This window comes from Rhea pennata, chromosome 10, assembly GCF_028389875.1.
Source record: "Rhea pennata isolate bPtePen1 chromosome 10, bPtePen1.pri, whole genome shotgun sequence".
NCBI classification, from domain to species: domain Eukaryota; kingdom Metazoa; phylum Chordata; class Aves; order Rheiformes; family Rheidae; genus Rhea; species Rhea pennata.
The window spans coordinates 18,363,908-18,387,753 of NC_084672.1; the positions used below are offsets into that span (position 1 = coordinate 18,363,908).

Genomic DNA, 23,846 nt, shown 5'->3' on the forward strand with positions numbered 1-23,846 from the left:
ACCATGATTGAGAGTCTTTATGAAAGAGTTTGCTGTAGTTCAACTACGGCTCAATTTTTTTTAAGCAGAAACTCCACAGAAAAGTTCTGTAGCTTGAGTGATAATGGGAGATTAGATCATAAAGTTTTGAGTCAGGTGTCTTTATAAAGACATCTTTATTAAAAATAAAATTAAAAAAAATTAAAAAAAAATAAAAAAGATGAGTCACATTCTAGGCAACTCCTCATCAAAACACCGAAACACCAAATCCCCACCACAGTCAGCAAGAGATGCAAAGACTCTTTCTCTTACAAATCTAGTCATTAATATACAGAAACTATATTCTGGAATAAGAACAGTTAGAGAAGTAAACTACCTTTTTGAATATTTAGCTTAACTCCTTTGAACACTAAAGCAAATTTTATTCTTGCTAGCATTTTCTCATTCTTTGTTCAATCTCATTTCAAATATCAGCAGAGAGGGGCTGAAAATAAATACTTCAGAAAAGCTTTCTACTACGAGTGACTATTATTCGTAATTGAAAGTAAACCGAAAGACTAGCAGCAAGATTCGTAAGATAACATAAATTTGTAATAGTACTGAACTATTACAGAATTGTTAAGAATCTATTACAGAAGCATTAAGAATCAAGTGTGACTGGCTGCCAACCCAGTACTTCTATTATATAACAATCATCAAGTAAATAAATTATCTGGACTGTAATTAACCCAGAATGGAAATGGGAATTAAATTTACTAAACAAGCTAGATGTTATTAAACAAAACATTTTTAAACCCCAAAGGGTAGGAACACACAGAAAAGATAGACGGTCTTAATATTTCTGAGTACCCTGCATTCTTAGAGAAGCATGGATGGAAATACAGCATGGATGACTGGAGCCTTTCAACAGACTTTCTCCTGCATGAAATTAAAAGGAGGAACATCACAGAGTATCACATATGATCAACTAGCCCGCCCAGACGAGGGAATCCAGCCAACTGGCTAGTACTCATAAATTTTTATAATTCTTATTAAAATGTAATAGATACTGAATTACATGCTGTTTATTTTGGATCCCACATCCAATTTGTCAAGACAAAGCACCACTATTTCTACTCTCTTAAGTTTTTGTGATATCTCCTACCTAGTTTCACGGGCAAGTAATACAGGTATTCTCAGTCCAAGTCATTAAAGAAAATACTGACTAATGTTAGACTTGAAACATTTTTAGATTTCTGCAGAACCCAGATGTTTTTTCAAAGTTAATGAAGCTATGCAGAACCACAGAAAGAAAAAGCTCAAAACATGTCAGCTTTCAGCTAAAAATGTTTGTAATTTTAGGCTATCTTGCATTTTATGAATTATTTCCCCAAAAAAGTCATATTTTTTGAACAGCAGGTTTTGGTCAAATGTCCTAAAGTTAACAAACTTTTTCTCCCAAATTCAGTTCCTACTGCAACAGCAAAAAGCAATAGAAAAAATTCCTAACGGAGACATGAGTGTGCAAAATGCTCTTACCATAGCTTATGAAGGACGATACAACCACAGGTTTGGATTTAAACAGACATGTCTAATATTAGGAAACTACCATCCCCTTACCCACCCCCCCAAAGTTTGGGAGCTGATCTTCAGGTCCACTTTTTCAGTTACAAAAGCAATCTTTCGAATCGGGGTTTCACAGCTTAACTGTTAATGAAGTTAAAACTTTGTTTGGCGCTTTAATCATCAGGACAAGAGCAAACTTTTTTAAAAATGCTTCATATGACCCAAAACTCTAAATCTCGTTCTGAGAAGTTACTCAGTCTCTTAAGTACCTGTAGTCAGCTTTTCTAGTGAGCCAAGGACCTATGGAAACTTTCCAAACAATTCTCTCCACACAGACTACCAAATAATTCACTAGAGTCTCTTTCTCTCCCTCTCCAAAGCAGAATTATCCCAAGTATTAATTCAAAAGATTTAAGCATTCTGTTACAAAGCACTAATCAAAGACATATCAGACCACTGAACCTTTAGGGCTACATTCTGCTTTTTGTTACATTTGGTCAACTGTATCAAATCCTGTGAGATTTACAAATGGACAAAGACACATTATATTCAGGAAGAAAGCAGTATTTGTGAGCTACTAGCAATATATTTAAAATAAATGTACTTAACTGTAATGTGTTTCCTGTAATACTGTGAAATCCTGCAACTAACTTTTTCTGCAAATACCACAAAGCCTCTTGTCTCATTTAACATGCATTATATGCAGTGACCCAATTTAACAGTGCAAGGCTTGAAGAAAAGAGCATCTGTTAGATCTACAAATATATAACTTCATTCCAGCCACACATACAGTGGGAACATGCAGAAGCAAAACATAAGAAACTTCTCTTATTAGCACCTCATTGCATCAAGTTATTTTATTAATCAGATCATAAGCTTTTACGTTATCTGGCCGCTCAGGATTTTTTTTTTTTTTTTTAACTTCTCTTGCAAACTATTATAGAATTAGCAAAAAGGGGTTCAAATAGCCTCCTCAAACATTTTTTATACCTCACAAAGGTATGCAAGTAGTTTTCCTATGACAGGACAAAGTTCATACTTCATTAAAGAACATTAACCACTACACAATAGACTTCACTTAACTTATCTCTCTGTTCCTCTGTTTGCAAGAGTAATGAATAGTCCATCCCCACTTCAGAATAACTGTATGAGGTTTAACAAATTGTACATTTTTTTTTTTTAAGTATTTTTACTATTTGCCAGTAACCCACTCTTCTAGAACATGGGCCTGTAAATCCTCAATTATTTTCAACAATCTCTTCTTTCAAAAACATTGCAAGCTGCCTACTAAAAATAAACATATATACAGTTGTTGTATTTCACTTTGTTACTTTAGCTGGAAGAGGAAATAATTGGTCATATTTGGCATGAACATCTGTACAGAAATAGGTTTTGCTTTAGTATTTTTACCTTCCTAGTAACAGTAAAACTTGTTCTTACTGTTGCATTTAAAGAAAAAAAAGTGTAACAGATTGTGTACATTTCATACGTACACATACGTATCATACTTAACAACACATTGAATTTCTCATAGTGTGATGATTAAAACAAGTAAGATAACTAGAAGTTACCAAAATTTGAGTTTCATTTATTGGGGCATTCTTCCTCTAGATCTCAGGACTTTACTGTACATCATTGAACAAGCTATAAAATTACCCCCTCCTAAGGCTATGAAATATACAGTACAACACTGAGAAGGGTACGAGTTCAACAGAAATCTATTCACTTATTTTCTCCCTTTAAATAAAGTTTATTTTCCACAGCCATATTCAAGAAAGAATAAAATATTCCCAAAACTGCAAACCATTTTGCACAATTACACTTTTCTCTATTAAAAAAGAAAAAGTGAGTAAACTGATAGTGTATCATTTGAAGCAGCACAAATAAATTTTTTTCATAGACATCTGTCATGAAACGTTTTAAAACACCTGGGACTTAAGCTGAAGCTTTCTGACAACAAAATATTTTGCTGTTACATATGTGGATAGAGCTAAACTCACTTATTGGCCATTTCAGCTTAAACTTTTGCAGTACTAATGTCAAGGAAATGTAGTTTATCAGTATAGCCATTCCCTCTGAGGATATCTTCTGCCAAAGACTCAGAACTCCACAATTCAATAAAGCACATTTTTTGGCATCACTTCACCATAAAAGGATGTTAACATCTGTGGGGGTTTGTTTGTTTTATTCTCTGAAACCATTGCTCTCCTGTTCTCCAGGACCATGATTCTCAAATACCATTAATTCTCAAATTCTCAAATACAATTAATATCATCAGGTAAATTGAAATTATAGACAGAATCATTTTCTCTTTCATGGGTTAGTCTCAGATTTTGTAGAGGAAAATAAGTTCACAGAAAAATATATTAAAAAACCTTCTTGTTTTATATGTCACTATAACAGCTGTAAGACAGTAATTGAGGCAAAAGCGGTCACAGTGTCAGAGTGGCATACAATATGCAGAATAAAATTTTGTGATCTCCAAACCTTCCCTCACAAAAATCTTTTTAGGGAATTAAAGCTCTTTTTATAAAGAAAGGTATTCCATATTTTTCTTTGATAATTGTAAACATACATTTAGTGACAACTGGCCTCAGAGATATCTTCCTCCATGACGACATTCCCTCGCTTTATAATGAACGAGAGAATATTTTTATATTAAATATGAGAGGCATGTGGCATGAAAGCTAACAATTGAACAGTTCTTGAAGGAACCATTTCTTCGTTTTCACTAAAACTATAATTTTAAGAGACAAAACTGAAGGAAGGAAAATGATAGCAGCTCTGTTTCTCAAATTCTGTATCAAAGAGTCAAGAGATGATCAGCTAGACACAATGACCTTATCAACTTATCAGTGAGTTGCTTAGGCATGAATATTCATTTCCTGTAGCAGCAGAAGTCAATGATTTATATTTCCATGTTAACTAAGGTCTACACTTTACTAATACAATATTTTGTGTTCATAATAGCATAGCTCAGTCACCTGATCTGCTTTAGCACTGAGGGAGACCAGCCAAACTAGCAATACTTCAATTGGATGCACATTGATCAGGTTTTCCAGTATGACTACATATTGTTTATCTTCTGAAATGAGCGTATTATCTTTTTCTAGTCATAATGCTACCAGACCTGCAGATAAAAAATACGTCATATCAGCAAGGCACATGCACCAGTAACTCAGGGCCTTCAAAACACCACACAAGGACAGCTTGCTTAAATTCCCCCATGTGCAATGAGTAATGAAGAGTTTATGGTAAGTGTTCATAATCACAAAAAAAGCTAGTTCAAGCAGACTTAGACCCCACTGCAAAAACATTGTTAGTTCTCCCAGTCACAAGTCCTGAGATTCAATTCCTAACCTACCAGCCTCTGTCCGACCCATCCTCCTTTGCCAGTTACACAGGTTCTGCCCTTGAAGGGTGAAGAAACAGAGCAAAGTGTGGATGGATAAAGTGACATAAAGAGGAACTCTTACAAAGCTGATATAGCCTAACCAGAGACATCATCATAATGATTCTTGTTACAAACAGCACAACTCTAGGCTTTACGGTGCTTTTTCTTCTCTATGTGTTTTTATGTGTATCAGTGTCAGAAGAAATTTTTAACGATACAGAATGAGAAAAATGCAAACTATGTTAACCAAGAAGCATTACAGAACTCTATGTGGGACTTCTTCAACAGGACCTTCTTTAATGAAGGAGGAAAAATATCTACATAGCCTACAGTGAACATCTTTCTCCATTTTTATTATCCCCCTCCTTCTTGCCAAAAAGATAATCTTTCATTAATCCTGATTAAATTCTGTTTTGAGCATTTACACTCTGCTTATGCACTAAGAAATATCCGTCTCCAAATTTCCTGCCCAAAACTGTTGTACAATCCTTACCTGTTAAGCAACCTCAGTTTGGCATCTTCGAACACAGAGGTGCAAATATGACTATAGACATAAGAACACGAGAGAAAAAAAAATCATTAAAGCACTTACGGGAGCCTTCTGTATGAAGGGGATCTACATGAGCACAAACTTTTCCTAATCTATTTGAAAATCTGCCTCCAAATATTTAGCAATGAACAAAAAAAAGAAACTACCATACAACAAACACGCAGGAAATTTTCAATTAGAAACAGATACATGAGTTCTATATATCTGAGGCCCTGACATAATGCATTGATACGAAGCAGCCTGAAGGAAAGAACTATCTATTGCTAAGAAACACACAGTTTCTAAAGGACCTGACATTTCAAGTGCCCTTCACCCAGTAAAACTCATCCACAAATATACGACTCAAAAACGCATTTCTTCATGCAGGTCTTTCAACAGAAGAGACATTACACAAAGCCAAACATTAGAATAGCCAGTTTGTTTTTTCTTGTGACATCAAAACAAAATATGATAAGAAATTGTGAGAATAACTCATAGGACCTGGGCTCCTTGTGGAAAAATGTCACCCAGACCTGGACCTTCTTCTAAATAAGTTGGCACTGACATGCCCTCCCATGCTTTTGTTTGAAGTTTCACTTCTACGGTTTTTGAAAAAAAATTACATGGAACAGAAAAATAGTGTATCACATACAGCATCACAGCTGTTGTTGTTTTAAATTTCAAATTTTCAAGATAACCTCCCAATCACAGAATTCAATCCTCAGCTCATAAATGCTCAGCCATCCTGTTACTCATGGCTCATGAAACTTAGTACTTTTTCAGGCAGTTTAGTTTTTTTTTTTTTTTTTTAAAAAATAAAATAAAATAAAAACAGCAATGTCAACTTCCCAATCTGCAGCTAGTTTATCAACCTGAATTTATTCCATGTTATCCTGATAGACATCTGTTTTGTGAACCACTACACTATATATTACTTCTGTTAATCTGTGCTGAAGAGAAGTTTCTCTCCAACTCTTAACCAGCTGTACTTGTAGAACAGGTGAATGCTTGATCCTGCCTGAATCTTTCCCATATTTCACCTTTACCTACATGGTGCCTATTCTGCTATTACACTTAAAAGAATTATTTTCCTTTGTCTTTCTTTTCGACTGTAGCTTTTCTTTAATTCACTGGCACCCTTACTGAGGAAAAGATGGAAAGACTTCTTTAGAGATTCATGGGAGGCAATTAGGTCATCTCACAGCCTCATACTTGACTATAATTTGCCATATCTGTGCCTTCTTTACACTAAAATCTTCCCTTCTCATTACCAGAATGTTATTTAATACAGCTATATATCCTTCTTTTCCATAGAATTGACAATGTAACAACTCTAAGATAAAATATAAGCTACTGGGATACTAAATATTCTCAAAGGGGAGGCAAGTTTTTGGTAAGGTATGGTAGGTCTCAGAGTAAGTTCCCAACATATCCATTTGCAACACTTTGGTCTGGATTCTCTTCTCAGTAAGTATGTTACTCTGATTAGAGTGTACAGACATATTTGCATCTCATCGCGGAGTTTGATAATATAATTTGCTTCTACTATTTCTTGCTTACTACAGATTGAACCTAACCAATAAGCTCAATTTTCCACTGTTAAGAATCTGTCCTCTACATTGATCTCAGTACTAATAAGGAAAACTCTTTAATACAAGATAAAAGCTCCTTGCAAGCATGTCAGCAACTTTGAAGACAATGTAAGTATTTCCACAGAATCTTAATAAATATGTATCTACAGAGCTACATTTTGCATCAGTCACTCCACGTCCTTGCTTGGTAATGTCCAATAGTGTGTTAGCACCTGATATAGGCACCCATGCATGATAGAGAAATAATTGATTTGAACCAGGAGATAGGGTGATCCAAGTCAAGTCAGGGACTACTTCTGATACTTTGTTTGTTGTTGCAACAGACCTCAAAAGAGAAGATAGGAGCTGATCCAGTAAAGATATTACCTGCTATATGATCTTAGTTCACATTCATCAATTTAACACAAGAATATAGTAAATGTATATTACTCTTTTATAGCTAGATGAGGCTTCCAAACTAGATGTATAATTTAGATGTGGTTCACTATTCATCTCAAATCTGCTTGCCATGTCTGTGATTTAAAGCAAAAGATATGTCTTAACATTTTTAGAAATTATTTCACATAAAGATTTAGGTTTTAGAGTGCTGCACCTTTTTGCAAACTACAACTCAGAACTGGCATTTACCACCAATCCCCTGCCTTGCTAGGCAATTCTGAACAGTATTCAAAGTTATGCAGTCTTGGGCCTTGATACATGTTTAATCAGGAAAATCTCCAAATACTAGGCCTTCCAGAGTAGCTTCCTGTGACATTCTAGCCTTTTATAGCCTGAAGAGAGATTAAGTTCAAAATTTGCATAATTCAAGGCAGACAACCCCTTCACAATGTCAGGCTCCCCAGTTAAAGTTCTGCTATTACTCCAAGTGCTATACAGACAGTGCCTAATGGACATACTCATTGCACTTCTTTGCTGAAGGAGTATTTTTGAAGTAAAAAAATACATATTGTATTATTTTGAAAGAAATTGTAGTTAAGCAACTTAAAAATCTTGCAGCAATCTGTGCTACAAGAAATGCCTCTAATCCAATGCCCAGAGACTAGAAGTAGTCCATGGCTTATGACTGAATTCTCAGTTACTCGCGTGCTTAATATTTAGACAAGACCAATATAACAACTTTGGCTTGGTCTGCCACATAACACATAGCAAAGTAATTCATTAAATAATTTGTACATTGGAAATATAACATAAGCAGAATTTCATTCCTGCTAAGGTGCTGAAAAATAAGAGAGAGGAAAATAGAAAAGAATTTTCAATCTGACTTTCTAACAGGCAATGATTGTTCTACCAGTTTCTATGGTACTATCACCATGGCAGCCAACCATTTTAATCACAGGCATTAAAATATGTTTCTGATAACATCACAGCGAGGGCTTAGAAATATATTACATCTCCTAGTTACATACAGAACTTTATTATATGAGAGAAGTCACTAATGGCATTAGCAGTCATCACAGTTAGAAATGTGGTATTTCAAGCATTTAATTAAAGCAGATAATGTAGTATTCCACTTTAAATTCTGATAACAATAATGGAAATACAACCAGTGTAACCAAAAATGAGAATCAAAATTTTTTCACAGTTTGCCCACTTTTTGCATGGACTTTGTTTCTTTTTTGGCTAAGCAGTCAATACGTATTATTACCTAGTTGATTAGTACCAAAGACTGACTATATCATAATTTCCTTCGCCCCCAAAAAGGGGCTACTTTACCCTCTTAAAAAAATGGAATAAGAAAACAAATCTCCATTTTCTGGACTCTCTTTCTGACCATTTATAGGTCAAATGGTTTTGAAGTATCACATATAATAGTGAAATGATCAGAGAACATAACTCAGTATTCTGAATGATGAATTTTTAAACATACATGAAATATACTAATTTTGCTAAATATAGCATGAATTACAGGCAGATATTCTCATTCTTAAAAAGAGCCCCCTGAAAGTATTCATATTTTTGCATTTTCTGAAGCAGTTAGTGCTACACTTCAACTCTTTAAAACAACTGTTTGCTAGTTTCTTACAGGCACAGTAGAACAGCAATAACTGATAACTTCAGGAAAGCTCTTCAAAATGAAAAACAACTTTAACTGATTTAAACTAAGAAAGAGGAATTGCTATCTTTGTATGTAATTTTTAAAGCAACCAAAACTCAGTGAGGCACGTGGTACGTAAATTAGTTCACCAGTCTTAGTGTATCCAGAAGATCTGAGCCAAATACATTGTATTTAAAAATAACCAATTCTAAAATCAAGATATACTGCAAAAAGATTTAAATGTCATGAAGCACAAGCTATAGAAAAGCATTTTTATGTCAATATTTAGTTGTATTGTTGGGTACAGCGTTAAATAGGCTAAAGGTAAACATCAATGTGTATTTAACAATAGCACAGCGTAAGTAGCTAGTCTAAAATACAGGAATAAAAACAGGGAGAGAAAATAAATCTAATTTTAGATTAAAAAGCAAAGTGAGGCATTCCTAATTCCATCAGAATGTCCAGAGCCAGTATATATAACTTGACTATTCAGGTAGATTAACTGGACTCCCTATATGGGGACTGATGACATTCTGCTCACAAGAAGTAGGAAAATACAAACTTACTCCTTGTGAAAGAAAGGGCTACCCTCCGTTTCCTTTGTAAATTATACTAGAAGTTTGATTTTTGAACTATCTTAAAGTCACACTCTTGTGCCGGAATTTGTGATATTTTTCAAATCAAAATGCATTTCAAAATTCTGAGATTATAAAATATTACATCAATTTATAAACTTTTAAAGTTAATAAGCCACTCTAGCAATGAATTGCCTACTTCAAGAATAAGCCTCAAATTTAGAACAATGAAAAAAGACTGAACCGACACACTATTTAAAGATAAAGCATTTATAAACTGAATTCAATATGCAAGAATTCCTCTACTTCAACCAAAAAGATTTGCCAAGTATCCACCCAAGAAATATTTAAAGAGATAAGTAAAGATATTACCAACAGCATTCTAGAGTAAACCACTACAACAAAGCACTATGAATAAAAATCTCTAGTATATCCATAACCTAAAATAGACAGTATTGACCTCAAATAAAGGAAAAGCCAGAATCTAAAGGAAATTGAGAATAAGACTTGAAGCACATCACAATTAGCTTTCTCTCTTCAAAATACTTAAAGATAGATAGAGAGAAAAGTACTAAGTTACAGCTTTTATATCTCTAGTCTCTGCATGCTCATTAAGTTTCCAATCTTACTGCCCAGGGTCAGCATTTGGGGAAGTACAGCTAAATAGAGACTAGAAAATGTCTGATGGTGAAATAGTTGTATTGTTATACTTACAGACTAATTATATATAGATAGATAGATAGATAACTATATACTAATTAATCTACATTTAAAATAAAAGATTTATTATTAGCAAAGAATAGAGAACAATTCTGCCATTTTATGTGGAGACATTTGGCTTCCTCAGTTTTGTGCCATGTACTGTTTTAGCAAATCAACAACAAAGAAATATAGAAAGACAAAGTATAACACCTATGCATCATTTACTTCCCTCTTAAAACTGATAAACTTCTCTTACAGCACAGATATCTAATTATGCAAACTACTTAGACAGGTTAATTGCCAATTTTCCCATTAGAATAACATCAATTCATTTGTCTGTAAGGTCCATATACCATCTAGCTCTATGCTTTGGTGCAGATATACATGAATGCATGTACATGGCTGTGCAGTGCATACAGGGAGCATATTAACTATAAATGAATTAGCAGACTATAAAACCTTCCCCAAAACCCTTTTCTATTTATTTCTGTCCTCAATTTAACTACAAATGCATTTGATATTTTAAAAGCTTACCATTTCCTTAATTAAAATATTATGTTTAATTTTTGCTGAATATGTGCCCAAAGATATTACATGAAATTCAAATCAAAGATTCAGATTTCATGGTATGTTATGGGAAATCCAAAATACATTAAACAGAACAAGACATTATCAAACACAGTAAGACTTGCGGTCTGAACGGCTGGTGACAAATATGCTGCAAGTTCTCTCTTGATCCTTTCCCTCTTCCAGCTTCAACTCTCTCTCCAGAAACACATATGCCTCACTAGAAATAGCATCCTCCTCCTCCTGTTAAGGCTACAGAAGTTGCTATATCTTAAAGCAATAACAACCTGAAATATAATATGGGACAACACAATGATATACATGTTTTTAGAGTTCTTATATGTCTCTGAAATATAATAAAATACCATTATTATTTTTTTTTACTCTAAGCCAATAAAGATATAATACCAAAGAACTCTAACTAGACTAAATGAGATGAAAACACCGCAGTGATTAGATTTAAAACAAACAGCTCAGTGAGGAGTATGATCAATTACAATGTAACTATTCCTAAAATCCCCAAATCAATCCTTCAGTACACTCTTCAGGCATTATGTTTTCTACACACAATACTTTGGCTATGTAAAACATAGATTCTCTATATTTTACAACATAATCGCAGCAAGGGAAACCATGGCAATGATTAGCACACTGATTTAAGATTCAAGTGAATATTCATATACCTGCACGTATATGGCTCTGCAAAAATCCTGATCTGGAGGCCCACTGAAAATCTGTTCAGTCCCTGCCTTTTTGCTGAGTCTGCCAACATGACTGCAAGGGGGATATACCAGGAATGATGAAAGATGCAGAGGCAGGCTTACTAAGAAAGGATTAAGATCCTTTTCACCTGTTCATTCCACATTTACTCAAAGTCTTTAACATCCAGCCATTATCACCCTTATCTGAATTTGCCCTGGTAAACCAAAATCTTCTTGATTTCATCTCCAAAAGAATAGCTGTTTTTGAAAACGGATGATGCATTAAAAGTTAGTGAACGATCAGTTATTTTTTGCTATACACATAACAAATTGTTAGTCTATTACACCCAATCCTTACTCAGTCTGATACTCTTAACAGTTATCATACTATACACAGATTAAGCTATTATGAAGATGATTGAGTTTCGTGTAAACTACTAACATAGAAATGCAGTATCACAAAAGAAGGAGACTCAGGAAAATGTCATTTCTATTCTACGTCATCTGAAGGTTTTACATCATTATTTCATTTCTATGTTCTACCCCATGACCAACAGTACAGTCTTATCAAATGGATACAGGCTTGTAACAGAATGTATCCCTGAAAAGGGTAGCTGGTGATATTCAACTATATTCCAACACTCACATAGGGAAACTCCAGCTTGTCCCTAAGAGAGCAGCACATGCATGCTTGTGCAAAATCTGGCCTTTATCCACACAAGCAGAGAGACTGTTTAGTCAGTTCACATCAACCGCCAAAATGGAGCCGATATAGCCTCAACTGTTATCACACTTGTATTTTAATAACACTTTTTTTTAAAAAAAGATCACTTTGCTCACTGATAGCACTTCCAGTTCCAGAAGCTCCATATATATCCGCCTCACTTTAAATCTGTGCCCTATCAACCTTTTCTAGATTCAATGTTATCTATAAAGATTGAATTAAAATAAAAACGTGGGCCAAATTTATCAGACATTAGTTTCCTTTGGATATAGAGTTTAAAATGCTGACTCTTTCATCCTAGCTGTGATTCAAGTCATACATGTTCTGTTGAACAACATATTTTCCACCAGCCAGGTCCAAAATACTTGCCCTGATCATCTGTTTCAAATACTTGTCTGAGGTGCTGAAGGTCAAACGAAAACTGGGAAAGGTTTCCTTCTATTCTTATTAAAGTAATTTATGTCTGTACAGCATATTAGAAATTACAGCACTATTCAGGCCTTGGAAGAGGAGGCTCAAGAGTTTGTTACATTATGCCATCATTACAGATAGCTAATTTAAAGGCACATCCAAAGGGCAACAAAAGAGACCATTCCCCTCTGTCAGTATGGAGCTGTGTGTGCCCATGTAGCCGGAAGAATAGTGTGTGAATGACACTGACCAGTGATGAGGAACTTATCGTGACTGAACTATAGCAGAAGTAGTCAACATTTTCTTCTTTTGTTTGTAGCACTCTGTCATAAGAGACTCTGGATCTTTATTTCATAGGAACACTTAACAATGCTCCAGAAAGGGCTTAAAAAAAAAAAAATCCAACCTGCAGGGTAAGCATAGGGGTAGTGAGCTTTTTAAATTTAGATTATGCAAGGTAGTGTACTTCTCTGCATTATGTTTTATATGCACAATTATATTTCACTGCACAATATTTCACATCGTAAACTCCAAAGGATGCTTATTCACACAGATTCCCTTTTGTAGCACTGAGAGAAAACAAATACTACATACATATAATACCAGTCTGAACGAGACTGATCCCCTAGATAACCTGATTAGGTGCAGGAACCACAGGAGAATGCAATCATCTGCCTAAACCGGCCTCCTGCCCGAGAGGACTGGACCACCCGGCCAGGAGCAGGCTCCTTTCATCAGATAAAGCCGCGAACGCCGGAGCGAAGCCGGGCCGAGAGTCTGCAATGCAGAAGCCCTTGCCGGAGCTCATCAATGAGCTGGTGGAGACGGGGCGGGGGCAGAGTCGAGAGATCTGCCACCATCCCTGCCACAGAAACCCGGGACACGCAGTCTCCTAACAGCTACCTTTGCCTTTAGCGGCTACGGCCGAGGGCTTTGCTCCCCGGCTGCCCGCAGCCCCGCACAGCGGGAACCGCTGCAGCCGGGGCGGAGCGGGTAGCCTGGAAGCAAGGGCAGCGAGGCAAGGGCAGCGCTGCGGGCCGGGCCGGGGCACCTGTGCCACCTCCCGCTCAATGACAGCGGCCCACGGGCCGCCCCGACCCGCCCCGGCCATGCACCCAGCCAGGCGGGGCGTGGGAAGAGGAGAAGGAAGCAGCAGCTCTTACCTGCTGCCGCTACACCTCCCACAAGCGCTTCCTAACCGAGCTCCATCTTCCTCCGACCGGGAGGGAGGAAGTCAACTCAGCCGCTGCCGTCGCCTTCAGCTGCTGCTTTCCGTCACCGCGGTCCCCCCGCCCGCGCTGCCAGGCAGAGCGGCCGCCTCTCACCCGCCCTGCAGACGGCTCCGGGAGACGGAAAGCGAGAGCCACCTCCCGCCGCCGCCTCCTTCCCATGAAGTCACCGGCCGCAGGGCCCTCCCCTCGGCAGCCCGCAGCGGCCCGGAGCGCCGCGCCGCGCTCCGCCCTGCCCCGCCGGCACAGCCGCGGGAGCCGTCCCCGCGCCCGCCCCTGCTCGGCCTCGCTGCCGCAGGACGGCCCGGCCTGGGCCGCAGCCGCCGGCGGCCCCTGGGGCAGCGGGAGCGGCCGCGCTCCGCGCCGGGGCCGAGCGGGAAGGGGCTGCCCCCCCCCGCATCCATTCCTGTGCCGGGCCCTGCAGCCTGCCCGCTGCTGATCTCGACAAATTGGGTACGTCACTCTAAGTTACTACTTTTCACATGCCCTCTGTTTTGATGCTTCATATTATTATTTGCTCAAAGGGTGACAAAAATTTACTACAGCAACTTCTCCCATAACCTAGTACCCAGCTACTCTAGTATATACACCGGTGCATTGTCCTTCCATTAAAACAAGCCCTTCTCACCCCAAAGCTGTCTTTCACTTCCATTCCTCCAATAACAACTAGATTAGAAAATAAAATGCATCAAAGAATATGCCTCCAGAGAGATCCAAGCATTCCCCTTTTGCCACTTAACATCATAAAGAAGAATATAAACACGCAAAACCAAGACATGAAGCAAAACGTGTGGGCAAAAAGAAAAAACCCACACCACACAGGTACAGGCATACTTTATACTTGTCAGGAAAAGCTACCTCCTCCTCCAGGAACACTGAGGTTTCCCAACTGAAATTAGTCTGCTATAGGTGACATGCAATCAGTGAGGGGTGTAGCAGCACCAAGCCTTTTTTTTTTTTTTTTTTTTTTTAAGGAGTCATCAGATGTAAATGAAATGTCATAAAATATTTTGCACCAACACAGCACAGCTGGTGGCATGTGTGAAGGCACTTCTTTTTGCAGATGAGCACTTCGACATCATAAGCAGGTTTGATATTTAGGGAATAAAATCTAAACAATGGATTTGTTATTAAGTCTCTACTAGAACCCCAAATATCAATTGAGGATAGTGTTAAAACCCCCAAAGGAAATCTTACTTTTGAAAAAAATGTAAACACTTCTTTTTACAGCTGCTGAGGAAGACAAAAATTAAAACATTAGGAAAAAATTTTCCAACTCTTCCATATCTAACCTTTTGCTGCAAATGCAATGGACTACTAGCTTTTGGCATACAACCCATGACAAGCAAAGAACCACTTAACCACTTTTGCCCAGTACTATATTTTAGGCCCACATAAGATTAACTCTCATTATTTGCCTCTCCTTCCTTCACTGTCCTTACAGTATTTCTTTAGTCATCATTGTAGAATTTTTAGGCCAGAAGAGTTCTCAGCTGTGCTAAGTTCCTCCCAAATGCATAAAAGGCAGGAACAGAACAGTTTATTTGTTTCTTCACCAGCAGCAAGTCCAGCATTCTTTAAGTGTGGCAAAGATAAACAAACTGTGAAACATATGAACAACACATTTGAAAAGAACCACAATTCATGAAATACCTTCCCTGCTTTGATGTGATTGTCCATATGTGTTCTACTACTAGTGATTCCTGAACAGTGAAAACTCCACAAAGCTAGAAGATAAATGTTCAAACAAATTTTGGTAGAGCTCTATTGAAAGAGCTCTGTTCTATTCACCTCACGAAAGAATCTTATTGTGAATATGTGAAAAGATTCTCCAATGGCTACTCCAGAGCTCTTGGGACTGAAGATACTTCTAAAATAAGTCACAGAAGCTATAAAAGCTCCAGGGATCAAACTTAAGTTTGATCGAAGTGTTAGAATATGGCAAACTGATAATATTAAGTCAGAGGTTCATTTAGATAACTGCTGGAAGAAAATGACCAGTCCTCTCTTTCAGGCAAAGCCAGATATAATCCTAGCAAAAATCTGAAAGGCTTAGCTCTACTTGAGCAAAGGAAAGCAGTGTCTAGTAACATGAAGGGTGAGGCTTTCCCACTGAGGCTTGAAATTCCTCTATTCTCCATCTTTTCTTGCCACTAAAAAAAAAAAAAAAAAAAAAAAAAAAAAAAAGCCACTATTGTGGGTAAACAAGCATGTTTCACGAAACATGAAAATGCAGAAATGCAGACAGGCTAAAACTAAATGAACTGTTCGCATACCTAGGGGATATTATGTTCTACATCAGTAGAACACAATCTGTAACATCTCCGCTGACAGCAGTCTTATAACATTCAAGAACCAAAATTTGTTAGTCCAAAGAAATGCAATAAGTAGTGTGCATCCTCTTGTCTGAACATCCTCTCCTCTTCTCCCTTCGGGAGGTAGGTGTGCAGCAGTCCACACAGATCAGTAAGTCAGAGATCAAGAAATCATTCTGAGATCCTGAATTTTCAGGCTTTTAGAGAAGGCAAGAATGCATATGACTGTAACATCCCTTGCAAAATCTACTGCATCACTTCTGGGACCACACATGGATATGGAGAGAGGAGGTGGAGTATTTTCACAGCAGATGCTCTACAGTGTTTATTAATCCTGGTAGTTGAGTGGCCCCACAAGCAGACAGGTTCCTGTCATAGTGAAAGTGATCTGACTTCTTGTCTGTTCACAAAAACCATTGCAATGGCATTGTCCCTCATCACCTGTCTTGCATTGCCCGGGATCAGAGCAGAACTGATCACAAACTAAGTAAATTACTGCAAGCTGAAAAATATTCCCATAAGATCAAGCTCGTTTACTGACCATCACTCAACTAAAATTTTTGACTTACGTATTCTTGCCTCCAAGGTGTCTTATCTTCATATGTAAGTAAATACAGAAGAGAGCTCCTCAGAATGTGTGTTGGTGATTCTTCTGCTAATCTAATACTGACAAAACATCCCAGGGAACATCAGAGCTTGCAGAAGTACCAGCCTTTTAATTACTTACAGCACTATCATGATCTCATGTACACAACCAAATGTTTTGCTGAATGCTTGAGAATTGTCAAGAACACTAGGTTTTGGGATGGTGCTAAAGGTAGTGTTCCTTTAATTACCCTGAGCCCTAGTTAAATGAAGATACAAGAAGGGTATAAGAGCTGTTGTCTGCTATTTGATGAAGAACAGAACCCTGAATCAGCTTGTTGCTACAGCTGGATTCCTTAAGAACTTCCTTGTGTTATTATCAGAATGAAAAATGAAAAAAGAAAATGATACTGGAAACACCATATCCCCAGTAAGCATCCTACATGTGTCCTGTGAACTTGATGTGTGGAAGCACCTGTACAGAAGGTTGAAAGGCACAAACCAGTCCAATGGATCTAAGGTAAGTTTCCTCATTCACAGCCTGCACAAATATTAAAAGCTATGCTGCAAGCAAGTGCAAGTTAAATAAAAACATATCGCAAAAACCCTCTAAGGGTAAAGAGGCAGGGATGGAATGGTAAACAGGTTGTTTGTGGTTAAGAAAGGAAAGAAAGAAGGATGGATGGTTCTTCCCTTCCCTTTTCTATCATGTTTACTGAGGAAAGACGAATCTTACCAGACCCAAAGAGAACACAGAAACATTTTGCATTGTAACTTGGCAGAATAACCAGTGCTATTCAATCAAAGAGAGGATATGCCAAATAATATAGATCTTGATTGAAATTTTTTCAAAAGAAAGCACACTGCAATAGTAATTAAATATGCATTTACAACTGCCAACAGCCTATTTTCACTTTTTCCCCCTCCAATACACATTACTTCTACAGCATAGCTTGGATTCCAACAATGAAAGCTGTTACACTTGGAGAGGGAAAAATCAAACCCAAATACAGTTCTATAATGTATCTGTTGCTAAAAATATATAGCTGATTTGAGTGCACAGGACATCCGAAAGAGCATTTAAGTTTCCCATTAAAATTGAATACTTGGCTGAACAAAGATATAAGAACACAGTGATTTGAGATTACCTGAATTTAAGCAGTAAAATTGTGCAAGTACTGAACTTTGTAATCCAGAAATAAAGAGTGAGGTATGACCGACACCATTACAGCTTCTCAGATTGTCTACAAAACACTACTAAAATGACAACCTTGCACAGATGTAAACATCCAAAGCAACAACAAATCAGTCCTCTTGGTGTTATCACTCTTTTAATGTAAGATTACAATAACTGCAGATACAAGCCTGACAGTCACAAATATGTTTAAGATTTGAAGTATGCTTAAGTTACAGTTAAGAGCGTGACTGTAGGATATGCAAACATACCGGATTTAGCTTCAATCCAGCTAACACAGTCATAGCAGAACAGCAATAGCAATGCAGTTTTCCTTAAATGCAGTGTTATACTTCTGAGGACTCTGGAATCACACTTTGAAGAGTTAGCAGTTTCTTCTCAAGAGATGTATGGAGTTTTACAGATATATTTTGATATAATATCTTCCAAAGCACAGAAACCACTCATCCAGTTTCCATTAGTATTAAAGGCAGAACTTCACTTCAAAGGGAATAACATTCGAGTTGCAGCTTTAGTTTACTTTTCAGTTTCATTGTCACAGGCATTATGGGATAATAAAGCATGTTTACAGTTCAGTAATTAAATGCATCTACCATTGACCAAAACTACTGCAAAATATATTTTTGTCATTGAAAGGATACAAAAACAAGATGTAAAATAATGATAGTGCAGTAACTGAAGAAGAAATACTTTTAACAAGGGACAGCTTTTACACAAGAGCTATTTTTACTACACAAATGTTATGCTGACATTAATCAAAATGCAAACCATTTGGGAGAATTTTATATATTTCAATTTATACACTTGCATTTATTCTAAAATACATTACATTTGTAAAATTAATAGCTGGCAATTTATGAATCCTGTATTTTACTTTTTCTAAGCTTGCCTTTTTCTTTTTATAATATTTAAATTCAGAATATATGTATGTTTCTGTAATGCTGCTGGTTCACCCCTCCTCCTCCAAACAACAACAAAAAGTCTCAGACAAAAATCTAATACTTAATCAGGAATTATGTACATGCTTAAAGAGAAGAGGGGGAAATATTTCTATCAGGAATAGGGCTAAACTCACCAACATTTAGGTATAAAGAAAGTTCATTTTACTAGTTCAGCTCCAGATTCTCTTTACCTTGATTTGTTCCCTACTTTAAGGCACAGTTATTTACCTTGACTTGCAGAGAGTTTGACAGAGACGGAGTGATGCTCATTTCCCCTTGTATGATGTAGCTGAGTAAGTCTCCTGGTTGCTTTTTCTCAGCAGAGTTTTTCTAGTGTAGCATTTTCCTTTCACAGAGAACTGTGAAAATACAACATACATATATATGTAAATGGTATCTCACAGAGCCCTCTAATTTCCATTTTATAAATGCAGTAACTACACAAAGGTTAAATAATTTGAACAAGAGGAAATTCATTCCCAGCCTGCATAAAGACAACATGAAGTAAGTGTTGGCCTACTGATGATTCTTTAGAAGTTTTTGGCCAGAATCTTCTGACAAACATTTAAAGATCTAAATAACATTATCTATCATAAACATTTCAGGCAGTTGAAGCAGCGGCATTGACTCATCTGAATTATAATGATCTCTCACACATTCTGCTGTTGGTACTGACGGACAAAAGGACACTGAGTAAGTGAGATCTTGTGGTTCTCTCACCATTCGTAGTATTAGATAAGTGGGGAAACAAAGGAGGAAAAAAAAAAAGACAAAGATATGAGGCTAAAACAGCCCTTAATAAGTTTATTTAAACCTGGAATAAATGGTCAATAAGAAATCAACCACTACCTAAGGCATTACTACCTATAGCCATATAGACATTAGCTGCATCGATCTCTCAAGCCTCACCTCTTTGGGGATTTCTTATCAGTCCCACAATCCAATACCTTTGTTTGAAAATCAAGTCCGTTTTTCCTTCTTGGCTACTACCTTTCATACTTGTTCCATGGCATGAAGCTATTTATGCTGAGAAATCAATGCAAATAGTAGTCTTCTACAATGCATACTATCCTCTCTGATTTCTGTTGAACTGTTCAATCCATTCTGAGCCAACATGCTGTTATGGCAGTTTCAAAAGGGATATTTAGAAGAATTCTGGATGGAAAGTTTAAAGCAAGTAAAGAAAAACTTACAGTAATGTTCACAAAAAGACAAGAACAAAGCTTTTATCCTTCTGGATGTTTTTAATGAATTCTGGATAAACAACTAGTCTGGCAGATAAAACCCTGCAAGTAATCATTCCTCTCTCTCTCCTACAGTAAATGAGAGCAAAAAGTTATTTCTTCTATGAGACTCCAGCTACAGGGCCTGCCTTTTTTTGTTGTTTTTTTAATACTTCAAATAAAAGATTCACATACAGATTCATATATAGTGTGATATTTATGAATTTGTAAAGATACCTAAGTTTTCAAAGCTCACATATATTCTCAGTTCAGCCCCCAAACCTTTGTAGTACAAAGTTTCTAGGACACAGCTACATTTAAACAACAAAAGAAATTCTACAAACCAAGCAGCTGCATCCAAGCAATCTTTAAGAAACTTATGAAGGATACAAGAAACCCAAGTAGTTAATGTTAAGCAAAATTTAAAGCAATAATGTATCAAATTGTAAGGAATCCCCAAGCCTGTAATCTTTACGCTAATTTGATAAAGAAGAATTAACCGTAGATTGAATAATAAAAGAAGGTTCTAGGTTAAACTTCCTAATGAACCCCCATCATTCTTAATATATTCTCTAGTATCTTTTAATAGATGCCATGTGCTGAATAATGCACATTTCTATCTCACACCTGGTCACACAAATCTGACCCAAATAAATAAAAGGGCTATTATGTAGAAATTTCATGAAATGTAGCATTTGTACAAATTAGCAGACAAAATGTGCTTAAATGAAAGTTTGTTGAATCCTTAACTCCGGGAATTAATAATTTCCTGTGCACTATTTGCTATATGCTCATTTCTTGCAATGAATGTGATTTTTCCTTTATCAGTCACACTTCTTCCTGCAGCCTATCCACACTGACTGCAAACAGTTCCTTAAGAGATCACAGACATCCTGGAACTAACACCAAAATATGTATGTTAAAACAAAGATTATGACAAGGTATCTAACGGGGCTCTACTGGTCTATATCATATATATCACCTGATAAAAGAACTTCCTTTCCTGTTCCATGTCTTTTGTCTTTAATATAATCAAGTACTCCATTTAAACTCCTAGTTCAAAAACACAAACTGGGGCAGAGCTATAAAAGACAAGTTACATACTACCACTTTAACAATATATAACCACAGTATAAAGTGAATTCCATCTAACAAATCTGTGTTTTCTTAAAAAACAACCACAAATTAATTAGGATGGACCTTAAATCTAAACGGTAAACACAACTTACAGTGTTCCTATCACTGCTAATAACAGTCTGTGAGGTGATTACAGAGACTTGATATGAACAGACAACACTGGGTTGAGTTTTGCATACGAATATTAGCGTGTCATATATGCGCATATACCAACAGAAAACTTTTCAGAAGCTCTAACTTTGTCTAGTAAAGTAAGTGAAGATATAGTCCCTAAGAATAAAAATTCCTCAAATCATCTTTGAAGTTTGCTGCACAAGTAATAGTTCCTAATGATTTTTGATGGCAATTTTGTAGCAGAGCTTCCAGTAAAAAAATCTCATTTGAACCATTCCATCTGAGTAAAGTAACTTAACATATAGACTTCATAGAAACAGTCTCAAGATTTTTCTTGAAAGTCTAGAAAAATCTTCTTTAACTCTAGACATAAATGGAATCTTAACCCTTCTTCCACTCTTTCCTCCTTGCAGCTGATTGTACAGACTCTGCTACTGACACTGTACTGCATGTTGAAAATTACAAAGCTTCTGCTGGAGTTCCCTAACAAATTGCCTTTTATTCAACAGAATGCTAATTCCATGAGGGCTCAGATCAAGAGACTAATTTCTACAGAATACAAGCACTGGTTCTATTCCTCTCACCAGATAAAACAAAACACACCCAGCCCAGTTGAAAAGACATGGACATACTCAAGTCATGAATATCTTAGATGATGCTATGTGAACTTGAGTCATTGTAGCTAATAGGAAAAGCAAAAGCAACAACCTCACAGGAACTCTATTTTTAACAAATATTTATACAGATTAAGTCATCAACCCTTTCACCTCTGAATCTTGTGTTGCTTGAAGCACATATAATGATGGCCAGTAAGGGCAGTATTGAGGGGAGTGAGAAAAATCAGTCCGGTTACCTTTACCTCCTCCTTCTGGAGGGGGAGACTTGTACACAGAAAAGGCTGTCTGTTTCCTAGTTAACTGATTTTTAGCAATTACTCTTGTTGGATGTCACTGAAATTATCAGTACTTCTTAACAATGGATTCTTTTTATTTACTTGTTAATACTGGAAATATCTACCCAACAAGACCACATTTTTGTATGAAGATAGCTGGGAACTTTATTTCTCTTGTCATTACAATCAGATTATTATTTTATAGTTACAGAACAGATTATTCAGCCCTGCAGAGGCTTTAAAAATAATACAGTATGGTTCCTGGCACTCCCAGACAGTCTGAGAAATGCCACCCACACAATTAGCAACACATTTTTTATACAGCAGGCAAGACTACTTCTTATATGGATGTTTTGGAGGTAATTCTGCAGTAGAGAACTGGAACACAACAGAATCACTAATGCATCACGACAGGACACTTCTGTACCAGAATCTACAGGAAATCTGCAGCGTCTTTGATGCTTTTTGGAGAAAAATGGAATCACTTCAAATCTTTCTCAGGATAGCTGATTTAGGACACTTCAGCAGTATATAACTGAAGCTGCACATTACTAACAAAATGCTCTTACTCCTAACAAGGTCAGGCATTACAAAATATCGTGAAACTATACCCTTTTGGTGAACAGGCTAGACCTATAAATGTACAGTATTGCTGGTACAGTTGCATATGGTCCATAGCTCTCTACTTACAGAGCTGTGCAGAAAAGCAATATATCCCACTTCTAAATAACCATCATGGCATATAGAGACAGCCCAGAAGTTGTTTGTGACAGACTAAGGTGATGTGATTTTTCTAATTTGCTATCCATTTGAATAGCCAAAGAATCAATGCAACTATAGGTAAAGGGCACAGTAGTGGTTCTTGATATGTAATAATCAGGGTTTCCTACAGGGAAAGTTTTGCTCTTTGACAAGTAACCATGCTTTTGCCTGACATTTGAGGAGCTGACTGATTAGCAGAGCAACCATACTTACAAGAAAAGAAAAGGAAAAATAAAATAAAAAAAGCCAAGACTCACATTTCTAACCCATGGGATCTCATTGAACAGAGCAAGAAGGGCAGAGTCTTTAGCATAAAATTTAGAATTCATGCAGGAAGACAACTGGTTACGAAGCAACGAAAAAGAGCCCTTGGAATAGTCAGTTTTGGACAGGGGGCAGTAATTTTGTAGCAAGTCTCATCTGAGCTGTCTTCAAGTGGGCATTACTCTTGTGTTATTACTATTCTGAGATATAGGATATGTTCATTTACCAAATGAAACAACAATAAAATACCTGACTGCATCCCCAATTTCTGCTGAATTGCAAGCTGCTAATTTATTTTTCGCACCTATGCAAAGGCACAACAATACTGTTCAAAAAAAGAAATCATAGAATTGAGTAGTAATCTTGGGACATTTCATTTGGTTTGAAAAGAAGCAAACTACTATTTTTAATAACTAAAAGCTTTTACAAATTCAT

The 23,846-nt window shown here is 36.8% G+C and overlaps 1 protein-coding gene across 1 annotated transcript in view; it reads right to left on the reverse strand.

The window, feature by feature from the left end:
* The window catches only part of OTUD7A (OTU deubiquitinase 7A), a 149,883-nt gene extending 135,913 nt beyond the window's left edge, over positions 1-13,970 (reverse strand). Inside the window, exon 1 of the mRNA XM_062583667.1 lies at positions 13,918-13,970. The gene's annotated coding sequence lies outside the window, so the exon portion shown is untranslated. The remainder of the gene's footprint in view (positions 1-13,917) is intronic.
* Between the last annotated feature and the right edge of the window lie 9,876 nt (positions 13,971-23,846).